Consider the following 14,167-nt stretch of genomic DNA (forward strand, 5'->3'; position numbering starts at 1 on the left):
AAAGGAAGGGAAAAGGAGATGAGAGGGGAGAGGGGTGATAGAGGGGAGGGCTGACTGGGGAACAGGGCAACCAGAATATATGCCATCTTGAAGTGGGGGGGAGGGTAGAAATGGGGAGAAAATTTGTAAACTATTGTGAAAATCAATGCTGAAAACTAAATATGTTAAATAAATTCAAATTTAAAAAAAAAAAGAAATTATGAAGGAGATGGTTTCAGAGAAACCTGGGAAGGTTCGAATGAATTGATGCAAAGTGAAATGAGCAGAACCAGGAAAACTACTTATACAATGACAAGAGTATCGTAAAGACAAACCACTTTGAAAGACTTAAGAACTATGATCAGTATAATCACTAACCACAATTCCAGAGGACTCATGATGAAACATGCTAGCTACTTCCTGCCAGAGAGATGAAAGACTGAGTACAGAATGAAGTGAATGAAGAAAGACATGATCAATGAGTAAATTTGTTTTGCTTTGCCACACTGTACATTTTTGCAATATGGGTTCTGTTTTCTTTCTATTTCAATTCGAGGTAGGTGGCTAAAATGAAATTGATTAAATATCATGATGCAAATAGGCCATTAAAACTTTTTTTTAAATGCACAAAGTGGAAAAGAAGGAAGTTCAGAAGAAACACAGACAAGAAGGAAGTTTTTTGAAAATAATGTTATGAAATGGAGATTTATGGATTCATAAAAACTCCTCTTTTTTCTTCTGTTATGTGTAATGAATTTGGGTGATGTTTAAGTTCAAAATTTTTAACAAGAAAAAAACATAAGTAAGATTTTATATTATAAATATCTTTGTATTGCCAAGGAAGGATAAACCATGTATATGTGTGTATGTATGTATATGATGGGGAATGAGATCTGGACACCCCCCTTGAACTTTCCCATTTATTTCAAGAACCTGGCCTCTGAACCTAGATCCCTGGCATTTGCCTCAGGCATCAGGCTCATCCCACTATAATCCTTCTAACTGTCCTTTCGTGGTGGCCCCTGCCCAGCCCAGCCCTTCATTCTCTGTTACCTTCAACCCAGTTCCCGAATTTTCCCATGCATTTCAGTAGCCCAGATCACCTTGGCCTCTGCCCAAGGCATCTGGCCCACCCCAGCCCACCTTGATTACTTAGTTTACTTGACACTCCTTAATCCCATCCAAATCTTCCCACAATCTTTTCCCCTATAAAAATATCAGTCTTGTCCCTATCAAATGCACAGACTCATTAGGAATCTGGTCCCCTTGTATTAGTGTTACAAATAAACTCCCTACTTTGACTGGAAGGCTTAAGCGGTCGAATTTTTTTTGAAGCAGACCAGTGCCCTGTAGCCTTGCATTTCAGGGTACCTAGCACCCCTAGACTGCCAGATAGATAGATAGATTACATGTATATGTATGTGTGTATGTGTATGTATTTATATGGTATATATATTCTTTTTCTAAACTCTAACAAAAGCTCCCAGTTTCCTAAAAAAAATCCTGTGGTTTGTATTTGTTGATGATTTTTAAGTTTATAAAAGATCCCTAAAGCGTACCTGTGTTCCCTTGTGTTAAAAGGGAGCAACTAACACAAGGATTACACTATTGTTATTCTTCAACTTGGTTCTGTTTGCCTAACACTTTTGAATAGTGGATATATTTGTTTCTAAGTAGTGTAGAGGTAGAAGGTGAAAGGTTGGTGAATGGAAGTGTTGGGGTTTAGACTGTGGGAATGATGGAATTTAGACTGTGGGAGTCCCACCTGAACTGTCCTTGAATCTTCCCACTAAATGAGAGTTTTTCCTGAGGCTATAAGCCTTTCACTATCACTAGGCCCAAATCTCTAGGTTACTCTTAACCTAGCCTAGTCCACCACTGTCTGGCTACTTCCCTTGATCCTATCAAAATGTCTATGCCCAAATCTGTTTTCTCCAAGTAGCCTTTAGCTACTTCCCACCCTTAATCCCAGTCTCTTGGTTCTTGGAGTCTGACCTCACTCCAGTACCATCAAACTCCTCCTGAAACTCCTCCTCAAGACCCTCCCTAAACCTCTCCTCCCATCACCCAAGGACCACCCCAGATCCCTTCCACAATCTTTCCATATATAAGTCTCATCTTGCCTCCATGAAGGGGCTCAGATTCAATCTAGCTCAGCAGATTGAATCTGGCCTGCTCTTACAAATGGTGAGATTTCTTTATTTAATATTTTTAGTTTTCAACATTGATTTCCACAAATTGTGAGTTACAAATTTTCTCCCCTTTTCGACCCTCCCCCCATCCTAAGATGGCATAAATTCTGATTGCCCCTTTATCTAGTCTGCCTTCCCTTCTATCACCCCACTCCACTCCCCAACTCCTTTCCCCTTACTTTCTTGTAGGGCAGGATAGATTTCTATACCCCATTGTCTGTAAATCTTATTTCCCAGTTGCATGCAAAAACAACTTTTTTTAAACATTTGTTTTTAGAACTTTGAGTTCCAAATTCTCTCCTTTCCTCCCTCCCCACCCACCCTCCTTGAGAAGGCAAGCAATTCAACATAGGCCACACATGTATTGTTATGCAAAACACTTCCATAATAGTCATGTTGTAAAAGACTAACTATATTTCCCTCCCTCCTATCCTGTCCCCCTTTATTCACTTTTCTCCCTTGACCCTGTCCCTTTTCAAAAGTGTTTGCTTTTGATTACCTCCTCCCCCTATCTGCCCTCCCTTCTATCATCCCCACTTTTTTATCCCCTTCCTCCTCCTTTCCTGTGGGGTAAGATACCAATTGAGTGTGTATGTTATTCCCTCCTCAAGTTGAATCCCATGAGAGCAAGATTCACTCATTCCCCCTCACCTGCCCTGTCTTCCCTTCCAACAGAACTGCTTTTTCTTGACACTTTTATGTAAGATAATTTACCCCATTCTATCTCTGCCTTTCTCCTTCTCCCAATATATTCCTCTTTCATCCCTTAATTTTTTCTTAGACATCATCCCTTCATATTCAACTCACCCTGTGCCCTCTGTCTATATATATGTATATTTCTTTCAACTACTGTAATAATGAGAAAAGTCTCATGAGTGACAAATATCATCTTTCCATGTAGGAATGTAAAAAAAAATGGTTCAACTTTAGTTAGTCCCTCATGATTCCTCTTCCCTGTTTACCTTTTCATGCTTCTCTTGATTCTTGTATCTAAAAGTCAAATTTTCTATTCAGCTCTGGTCTTTTCATTGAGAAGGCCTGAAAGTCCTCTATTTTATCGAAAATCCATATTTTGCCTTGGAGCATTATACTCAGTTTTGCTGGGTAGGTGATTCTTGGTTTTAATCCTAACTCCTTTGACCTCTGGAATATGATATTCCAAGCCCTTCGATCCCTTAATGTAGAAGCTGCTAGATCTTGTGTTAGCCTGATTATGTTTCCACAGTACTCAAATTGTTTCTTTCTGGCTGCTTGCAATACTTTCTCCTTGACCTGGGAACTCTAGAATTTGGTGACAATATTCCTAGGAGTTTTCTTTTGGGGATCTTTTTCAAGAGCCAATCGGTGGATTCTTTCAATTTCTATTTCACCCTCTGGTTCTAGAATATCAGAGCAATTCTCCTTGATAATTTTAAGAAAGATGATGTCTAGGCTCTTTTTTTGATCATGGCTTTCAGGTAGTCCAATAACTTTTAAACTATCTCTCCTGGATCTATTCTCCAGGGCAGTAGTTTTTCCAATGAGATATTTCACATTGTCTTCCACTTTTTCATTCTTTTGGTTCTGTTTTATAATTTCTTGATTTCTCATAAAGTCACTAGCTTCCACTTGCTCCATTCTAATTTTTAAGGCAGTATTTTCTTCAGTTGTCTTTTGGACCTCCTTTTCCATTTGGCTAATTCTGCCTTTTAAGGCATTCTTCTCCTCATTGGCTTTTTGGAGCTCTTTTGACATTTGGGTTAGTCTATTTTTTAAGGTGTTATTTTCTTTAGCATTTTTTGGGGTCTCCTTTAGCAAATCATTTATCTGTTTTTCATGATTTTCTTGCATCACTCTCATTCTCTTCCCAATTTTTCCTCTACTTCTCTTCCTTGCTTTTCCAAATACTTTTTGAGCTCTTCCATGGCCTGAGACCAATTCGTATTTTTCTTGGAGGTTTTTGATGTAGGATCTTTGACTTTGTTGACTTCTTCTGTCACCAAAGAAAGATTCTATAGTCTGAGTCCCTTTATGCTGCTTGCTCATTTTCCCAGCCAATTACTTGGCTTTTGAGCTTTTTGTCAGGGTATGACTGCTTTCAGAGTGGAGGGTGCTTTGTCCCAAGTTTCAGGAGTTTTGCACTGCTGTTTTCAGAGCTACTTCTATTCTGAGGTGGTTTAATGCTCCTCTCCTGGCCTGTGCTCTGGTTTGTGAGTGCAGGCACTCCTTTTTGCTGTGTAACCACTAGAAGGACTCCCTCTCCAATGCCACCACAACGTTCTGCCACACCAGCACTCCTTCTCCCCCAAGAACTGCTGACCAGGACCATGACCCAGACCCAAGCAGGGCAAGAGAACCTTTCCTCAGTGCCACCAAAGAGATCCCTGCACTCCCATTCTGATCAGTTGCTTGATTCTCCCCGGTGTGTGGGCCTGGGACTGGAAGCAGCCACTGCCTCCACTGCTGCTGTTGCTGCTACTGCTGCTGCTGCCACCACTGCGGCCACTTCCACCATCCCAGGGCTGCAGCCAGACCACAGCACTTCCCTTACCCATATCCAGCAGTCTTCCCACTGACCTGCTCAATTGTCTTTGGCATTTGTGGGTTGAAAAATCTGGTAACTGCCACAGTTGGGTGATTCAGGTCCCTGAGGCCTGCTCCACCCAGTCTACTCCATGCCTGATCTGTCCTGGAACAGCCCACAATGGGCTGCACTCTGCTCCCAGCACAGTGCAATAGACCCTTCCCAGCCACCATCCAGGCCGTCTTGGTCTGGAGACTTATTTCCTTCTGTTATTTTGTGGGTTCTGTAGCTCTAGAATTTGTTTAGAGTCATTTTTTTACAGGTGTTTGGAGGGATTTGGAGGAGAGCTTAAGCAAGTCCCTGTTTTCAAGCCACCCTCTTGGCTTTTCCCCCGACAAATCCTCCAAGATTTCTTAAGACTACTCATTATGGTGAATCTGTAATAAACTTTGTTTTTCTCTTTGGCTGAGAAGGCTTGAATCAAATTCATTCAAGCAAGACCCAGTGTGTTGATATTTTGGGGTCTCAAGCACTCGTAAAAACATATGGTTCCTTAACCTTATCAGGAACCCCCTTGAGCCCCACCCTGAATCTTCCCACTTGATCTGGCTTTTCATGACCAAATTGCCTAGCCTTCCATTGTCTGGTTACCTTTGGATTGCCTTCTGGCTGTTTCCCACCCTTGATCAGATCAAAATATCTATACCCAAGTCTGGTACCCTAGCCCTCTGTTGTCTGTCATTCCTGGGTAGCCTTTAGCTATTTCCCACCCTAGAGTCTGACCTCACCCCAGTCACCCCTAAACCCCTCCTCCCATCACCCCAAACTACTCAACCACCCTACCTCCCTCCCACAATCTTTCTGTATATAAGTTCCATCTTGCCTCCATGAAGGGCTCAGATTCAACCTAGCTCAGCTTAGATTAATCTGGCCCGCAGGCATTAGTGGCACAATGTTCAGACTCCCTAAGAGTCTACCCAGTATGGTGAATCTTTAATAAACTTTGTTTTTCTTTGGCTGAGAAGAACTGAGTTGAATTCATTAGAGCAGGACCCGGCATGTTGGTATTTTGAGGTCTCAAGCACCCCTCAACCCCAAACCTCAATAGAAGAATAATTTACTCCCAATTGACTGACTCCTACCCTTGTGTGGAAGGCTTCTGGTTTTCCCAACTCCTGTTTCCAGGCATGAATTTCTCTTTAGTCAATGCCCTTGACTCTGCCCTCAGGGGGATCTTTAAGTTTCCAAGTAAGAATAAAGAACCCAAAGATTCCTGAAGCAACAGGCCCCAACACAACTTACTCCAGCCCTTCCCCAGAAGAAAATTCTAGAAGGTTCAGTTGTGGTTAGGTATATTTTGGTTTAAATTCACTTAATCTTTCTTTGTGTTTGAGATGTTATACTATGTTAGTATTTAATGGGGGCTGGGGGAGTTGGAGGTGCTGAATGGTGCATGTGAAAATCCCTATCAGCTTCCTTAGCTGGTACAGCCATGTGGAGGATACTGGGGAGCCTGTTATAAGAGGAGTGCCTTGGAGAGACTGTAAAGCATGCCTAGATATTCCATAACAGATTCCAGTTGACTAACCAGTAGGGAGAGGGCTTTGACTGGCTTTAACTGGCTTCAGAGGCATTCAAAAAGGTCTGTCAGCATCAGCCTCAGCCTCAGTAGCTCTCAAGACATCTCAGAGACTCCTTAACCACATCCAGGGCCTTTTCCAATATGAGGCCATATGGGGCCATATGGTCCAGAGAAACAGGTCTCAGTCCTTGGCCTCTTCATTTGTTCTTTTCCATTCAAGGTGAAGGAAATGGAATCTCATGACCTAAGGAATTCACAAGGTCATAAGGAAGGCACTCTAAAACCCCAGAGTTCCCGAGTCTTTGAGTTAGTAGCTCCCTCCCAACACAAAGGGACCTAGGTACACTTTGGGAACCTATTCTGAGCTTAATAATCATCAATAAAAATAAAGCAGGACAAGAAAAGATTTTGTAGGAAACTGAACTTTTCTTAAAGTTTTTTTAAGAATATATAGATATCTGTGTATGTATACAAACATATAAATATATACCTGCATATATGTATGTGTACATGCATAGAACATCTAGAGTGCTCAGTGGATAGAGTGCCAAGCCAGGAGTCAGGAAGATCTGAATTCAAATCCAGCTTCAGACACTTACTAGCTGTGTGACCTTGGGCAAGTCACCTCACTTTGTTTGCCTCAGTTTCCTCACTAGTAAAATGAACTGAAAAAGGAAATGGCAACCACTCCAGTATCTTTGCCAAGAAAACCCCAAATGGGGTCATGAAGAATCAGATACAGTTGAAAAACAACTATGAGAAATGGTGGGAGGAGTTTTGTTTCCACAGGATAGTGATAGTAGATTGTGGGTCAGGGTACTGGTTCTAATCAGAGCTGTGATCTAGCACGGACCAGGCTTCTGATCAGGTGAAAGGTTAGAGGCTTGTACACAAGCTCAATGAGCCATTTGAGGAGGGCATGACATAGGCAGTCGGGGGGTTGCATCTGGCCAATGAAGAGCCAAGCAGGAGATTTGAATTGGGAGTCAATAAAGGGACGGGTATTTCCCTGAGTCCTTCTACTCTGCTGTACTCTGTTCAGGGGATGTACCCATTTATTCAGATCAAATAAATGTAAAATATAATTAAAACCTTCCTGGCTTTCCAACAAGTATTGTTTATTCCTAGACAGTGTAAGTATATTGATCACACAACTGAACAACAGTAGTTGGATGCCTTTAAGGTACCAGAGCACTTCAACATCATTGCCTCACACCCTACTTCTTGATTTGTATCACTTCTTTCAGTTCTTTATCAGCCATCTGCTCTTGTCATTCACAGACAGGGAGAAGGGCTACACCAGGGAACCCAACACAAACTCAGGTAAACCAGTTAACAGAGCTGAGGAGAAGGCTTGCACGAGCATGTCTAAAGCAGTCATAGGTAAATGAGTTTCAAGCCAGCCAGTGAAAAAAATTAAGGAAATTATTAGAAATTATTTTGCCCAATTATATTTCAATACAACTGATTACAAATAAAATATGAAGATTAACTGAATGCAAAAGAGAAAATTTAAATAACCCAATCTTAGAAAAATAAATTGAAAAAACAATAAAGGAACTTCCAAAGAAAAAACCAAATTACAAGTGAATCAAATATTCAAAGAACAGTTAATTCCAATAGTACACAAATTGTTTGCAAAAATAAAGGATATCATCAAACTCCTTCTACAAATATGGTGTTAACACCTAAGCCAAGGAAACATAAAACAGAGGAAAAAAAGTATAGGCCAATATCCCTAGTGAAAATAGATACAAAAACATTGAGTAAAATATTGTCCAAAAGGTTAAAACAACATATTTAAAAGATTTTACAATATGACCAGGTTGGATTTGTACAGAGACATAGTGTTGGTTTAATATTAGAAAAACTATAAACATAATAGAGCACCTTAATTTAAAAAATAAAATCGTGCATCAGCAGTTGCTGAAAAGGCTTTTGACAAAATACACCACTTTATTTAAAAAAATACAAATATTTAAAAGCATAGGAATAAATAGGTGATTCCTTAATATGGTAAATAGTATCTACTCAAGAATAATTATTATCTATAATGAAGAACAAGAGACCTTTCCTACTGGAAGATTAGAAGCAAATGGAGGTTATCCATTGTTACCTCAACTATTTGATACAGTTGCAGAAATACTAGCTGTAGCAATAATACAAAAATAAGAAATTGAGGTAATAAGCATAGGAAAGGAGGGGGAAAAATCATCACTTTTTTTACTTAGAGAACCCTGGAAAGTCAAACAAAAACTAAACAAGAAGAAGAAAATAAATTACATTTGAAATAATATAGAATGGATACACTATCTGGGAATCAACCTACCAAAACATATAAAGGAACTATATGAATATAACTACAAAACATTTTTCATAGATATAAAGGCAAATCCAAGTAATTGGAGAGAAATTAATTACCTAATGTTGAGCTATACCAATATAATAAAAACACTACCTAAACTACAGTTTCTCTTCACCACCTGTGTTTAGTTCCTAGTCACCTTTCATCTAGATAACAATAATCTTGTAAGAATTGTTCTCTGTGACTCAAGACTCTCCCTGCTCCATTCCATCCTACAGAGTACTGTCAAAGTGATTTTTCTAAAGAGCAGATCTGACCACATCACTTCTTTACTCAACAAACTCCAGTCACTCCCTATTGCCTCTAGGATAAAATATAAAGTACTCTGTTTCTCTTTTAAAACATTTCATTACTTTGTTCCAAGTCTTTCCAGCTTCAGTGTATGTAACTTCCCTTCCAGCATTTTACAATCCAACCAAACTGGGCTTCTCACCATTCTTCACACAAGACAGATGATCTCTGGTCTCTGGGCTTTTGTACTGGCAGTACAAAAGAGATACTTTTTATGCTAAACCTCATATGCCCACCATAACAAAAAAGGACACGAATACAATTCTCTCAGTAACATTATTAAAAAAGTTTAGCAGATGTGTTCTAGCATTATGGACGCTAGTCATAGCACTCCTTTCACACCTCTGTCTCACAGAGATTTCTTTTCCCTTCAAGACTCAGCTCAAATACTACTTTCTTCTATATGAAGCCTGTCCTGATCCCTCTCAACTGCTCATGCTCTTCTTCCTTTAAAAACTTTTACATAACTACTTCATTTTTATTTTCTCTTCTCTCTCTCTCACGCACACATGCACGCACACACAGACACACATACACACATTTAGAGTCTCCCATTAGAATATGAACCCATAAGGGTATGGATTGTTTTGTTCTTTGAATCTGTATCCCTAGTACCTAGGAACCTTTATAAATCACCTGGCACTGTTGGGTGTCAGGTGCAGCTCAGATGGCACAGTGAATAGAGTACAGGGCCTGGAGTCAGGAAGACTCATTTCTCTGAGTTACAAATCTGGCCTCAGACGCTTCCTGGTTGTGTGACCCTGGACAAGTCACTTAACCCCATCTGCTTTAGATCCTCATCTGTTAAATGAGCTGGAAAAGGAAATGACAAACCACTCCAATGTCTCTGCCAAAAAAAACCCCAAATGGAGTCAAGAAGAGTCAAATGTGATTGAAACAATTGAACAACTGTTAGGTACTGTGGATAGGAATACAAACATTAATAAACATTAATCTATAGACTCAGTGCCATAAGGATCAAACCACCAAAGGTTTACTTTATTGAGCTAGAAAAAAATAATAAGATTTATCTGAAGAAACAAAAGATTAAGAATCTTAAGGGAAATAATGAAAAAAGTGAAAAGGAAAGAAAGGAAAGTGGCTTAGCAATAACATAGCTCAAGCTATGCTACAAAGAAATGATCATCAACCCTGGGCAAGTTACTTAACCCTGTTTGCCTCAGTTTCCTCATCTGTAAAATGAGCTGGAGAAGGAAATGGCAAACCACTCCAGAATCTTTGACAAGAAAACTCCAAATGCAGTCACAAAGAGCTGGACATGACTGAAATGACTGAACAACAAAATGTTAGGTTTGTTAGTGAAAGAGACTATGTATACAACACACAAAGGGAAATGAACATAGTGTTGGATAAACCCTCAAACCTCAGCTATTGCAGTAAGGACTTACTATTTGACAAAAACTGTTAGGAAAATGGAAAAGCAGTCTGGGAGAAATAAAGATTAATTAGACCAACATTTCACACCACATACCACAATTAAGTGCCAAATGGACACATGACCTACGTATAAAAGGTCTCACCATAAACAAATTGGAGGAACAGGGAAGGAGATCCTTTTACATCTATGCATAGGGGAAAAGTTCTTGACCAAACAAGGGATAGAGTAAATCACAGGATATAAAATGGGCAATTTTGATTACATAAAATTGAAGTTTTTGCCTGTACAAAGTCAATGCAGCTAAAATTAGAGACGAAGCACTTAAGTGGGAAAATAGTCTTTGCAACAAATTTCTCTGATAAAAGTCTGATATCCAAGATATATGGTGACTGACTCAAATACATATATAAGAATAAAAGTCATTTCCTATTAGATATATGATCAGAGGACACGAGCAGTAGGTAGTTCTCAAAGAAAAATAGGTTATTGACAATCAAATAAAAATTCTACAGATCCATAAGAGAAAGTAAAATTAAAACAACTCTATTTACTCAACATCCATCAGACTGGCAAAGATGAGGAGGGGAGGAGAAGGGAAGAAGAAGAAGGAAATGACAATTGTTGAAGGAGCTTTGGAAGGCTAAGAACACTAAAGAATTGGTAATGGATCTATGAATTAGTCCAATCATTCTCTAAAGAAAGTTGGACTTCCATCCAAACTACTAGTTGGCAAAGTGGATAGAGTGTTGTACTATTTTGAAGACCTGGGTTCAAATCCTGCCTCTGACACTTACCAGTTATGTAACCTAGAGTAAGCCACTTAACCTGAGCTCCAATTGTCTCATTTGTAAAATGAGGATAATGATACCTGACTGTTATGAGAATCAAATGAGCTAATACATATAAAACCCTTTTTAAACCTTAAAGCATGTGTGAATGCTAGCTATTATTATTATTACCAGAATTATACCTCAAAGAGATGAAAGAAAAAGGGAAAGAACCTATATTACAATGATAGTTAAAGCAGCACTTTTTATTCTGGCAAAGAACGGAAAACATGAGTAGCCATGAATTGGGGAATGGCAGAAAAATCGTGCCATACAAATATAATGCACTATTAATTTGCTATAAGAAATGAGAATGAAAAAAAAAACCACAAAAATAAATGAAATAAAAAAAGAAATGAGGAATGGGATAGAGTCAGAGAAACCTAGGAAAACCTGTATGAAGTAATATAGAGTGAAATAAACAGAACCAGAAGAACAATTTGTAGGGCTTTATCATTTACTTTTTTTTTTAAGGTTAATATGTACTTTTAAAAAATTTTAATTTATGGAATAAAACAAGCATATTCATAACAGTAGAATAAAAAAGTTGATTGCACATGAAATTGCAAATCTACTATGCACAACTTGCTATTCCTGTGAAATATACAATAAAATTATCATGCAAATTCTTTTTTTTCCTTTTTTCCTTCCCTCCCCTCTCTGCTCCCTGCCCTAGAGATGGCTACCATTAGACACAAATAGGTATGTATATATGTGTATATATATGTAAAATATAAAATATAATAGGTACATATATATGTAAAATTTTTCTATACATACTTCTATCAGTTCTTTCTTTGGATGCAGATAGTGTCTTTCTTCATATGTGCTTTATAATAAATTTAGGTATTTATAAAAGTCAAAATAACTTATTTGCTCAAAGTCATTCTTAAAACAATATTGCCGTTACTGTATACAGTGTTCTCTTGGTTCTACTCATTTCACTCTTCCTTATTTTGTGCACGTCTTTCCATGTTTTTCTAAAATCATTGAGCTCATCATTTTTTTATAGCACAGTAGTATTCTATCACAATTATATACCACAACTTATTCAGCCATTCCCCAATTGATGAATATCCCTGCGATTTCCAGTTCTTTGGCACCACAGAGAGCTGCTATAAACATTTTACGACATACAGGTTTTCTTTTTCCTTTTTCCCTAATCATCTTGAGAAATAGACCAAGTAGTGGCATTGCTGGGTCAAAGGGTGAAGGTAGCTTAATATACAGATATATGACCTATGTATAAAAGATCTCACCATAAACAAATTTGAGGGACAGGGAAGGAGATCCTTTTGCAACTTACGGATAGAGGAAAAGTCCTTGACCAAACAAGGGATACAGTAGATCACAGGATATAAAATGGGCAATTTTGATGGCATAAAACCGAAGTTTTTGCCCATACAAAATCAATGCAGCTAAAATTAGAAGGGAAACACTTAAGTGCGAAAATAATCTTAAGACTATATCATTTAAATAATGTTAGGGCTAATATCACTTAAAAGAAAAACAACTGTGAAAGACAATTCTGCTCAATGGAACAATCAACTACTACACCAGAGGACAGATAACAAAGCTCCCACCTCTTGGCAGAATTGGTAGATTAGAGGTGCAGAATGAAATGTGTTTGCAGACATCGCCAACTTGTTTTGTCTGTATTTGTTACATGGGGGCCTTTTTTTTTAAAGGGGAAAGAATTAAAAGCGCGAGTAGATGAGTATTAATAGTGATAACAAAAAAGAATGAAAAGAATATCAATAAATCTTTTTTAAAATACATAGAAAGGAGCAGTAAGAAGTTAAGAAGAGATAGAGACGAGCAGGAGAGTATTATGTTTAATTGGAAACATAAGTCATTTTTTAAAAAGCTATATGTAGCAGGGATTCATGGTTTCTTATGCAGTCTTTTTTTCCCTATTCTTTATGTAGGGAAACATGAGAATTTGTTGATGTTTGTCAAGGTTATATTGATGTTAAGATCTTTACTGATGTTTGTCAGTAATAAAAAGGAAATTTTTATTTTAAATAGCATTATGGAAGAGGTGAGAGTTGTATGGTCTGCAGACACGAAGGAACAGGCTATGCAAAGGCATCAAGATGGAACATTAAGGAAACATGAGGAACATTAAAAAAAACTATTTTGAAGAGTATCTTGTAATATGTGCTCTGTAGTGTTAGGATAAGTGTCTATGATTCTTACACACGAAAGGGAATAAAGTACAATAAGCCTGGAAAGATGGGTAAGAATCAAATTTTGAAGGGCTCTAAATGACAACTGGAGGAGTTTATTTGATCCTAGGAAGCCACGGAGTTTTATCTGCAGAGGAGTGACAATCAGATTTTAGAAAGACCACTTTGGTAATTGTATAAAGGATAGGTGGGAGAAGGAAGGGGTTTCAGGGAAGTAGAACCACTAGAAAGCTATTAAAAATAGACCAGGTGAAAGATGATGAGGGCATGAACTAGGGTAGTGGCCATATAAGTAAAGTCGGTGAGTCAGTCCATAAGCATTAAATAAGCACCTACTATGTGACAGGTACTTTGCGGTGGAGATAAAAATACAAAAAAGATAGCCTGGGCTCTCAGAGAGGTAACAATCTAATGGGAGAAGATAACATACACCAAAAGGAAAAGGGGGGGGAGACAGGGGGGAAGGGAGGAGAGAGTATATGCCACTCACCTCCTGACTGAGAAGATTTAGATGCAGAAAAAGACATACCTTAACGAACATGACCAATGGGGGAATTTATCTTGCTGCATTATGAGGTATGTATTGAGTGCTTTTTTTTAATTTGAAGAACAAGTTTTTAAAAAGAAAAGTAACAAGATACTTATTTTGTGGTATGCCACATGTATTTCAACATAATGTATTGATGTGCAATAGCACTGCTCTGAATTAAAATTCAGGTATGGAACCACAACACCAAAAAAAGGAGTGAAAATACTATTATTAAATATTATTAAATTTTTAATGTTAAATTTTATTAAATTGTCAATAAATGCTATTAACTATTATTAGATCATTATTAT

Source organism: Trichosurus vulpecula, chromosome 4 (genome assembly GCF_011100635.1).
Source record: "Trichosurus vulpecula isolate mTriVul1 chromosome 4, mTriVul1.pri, whole genome shotgun sequence".
Classification (NCBI taxonomy): domain Eukaryota; kingdom Metazoa; phylum Chordata; class Mammalia; order Diprotodontia; family Phalangeridae; genus Trichosurus; species Trichosurus vulpecula.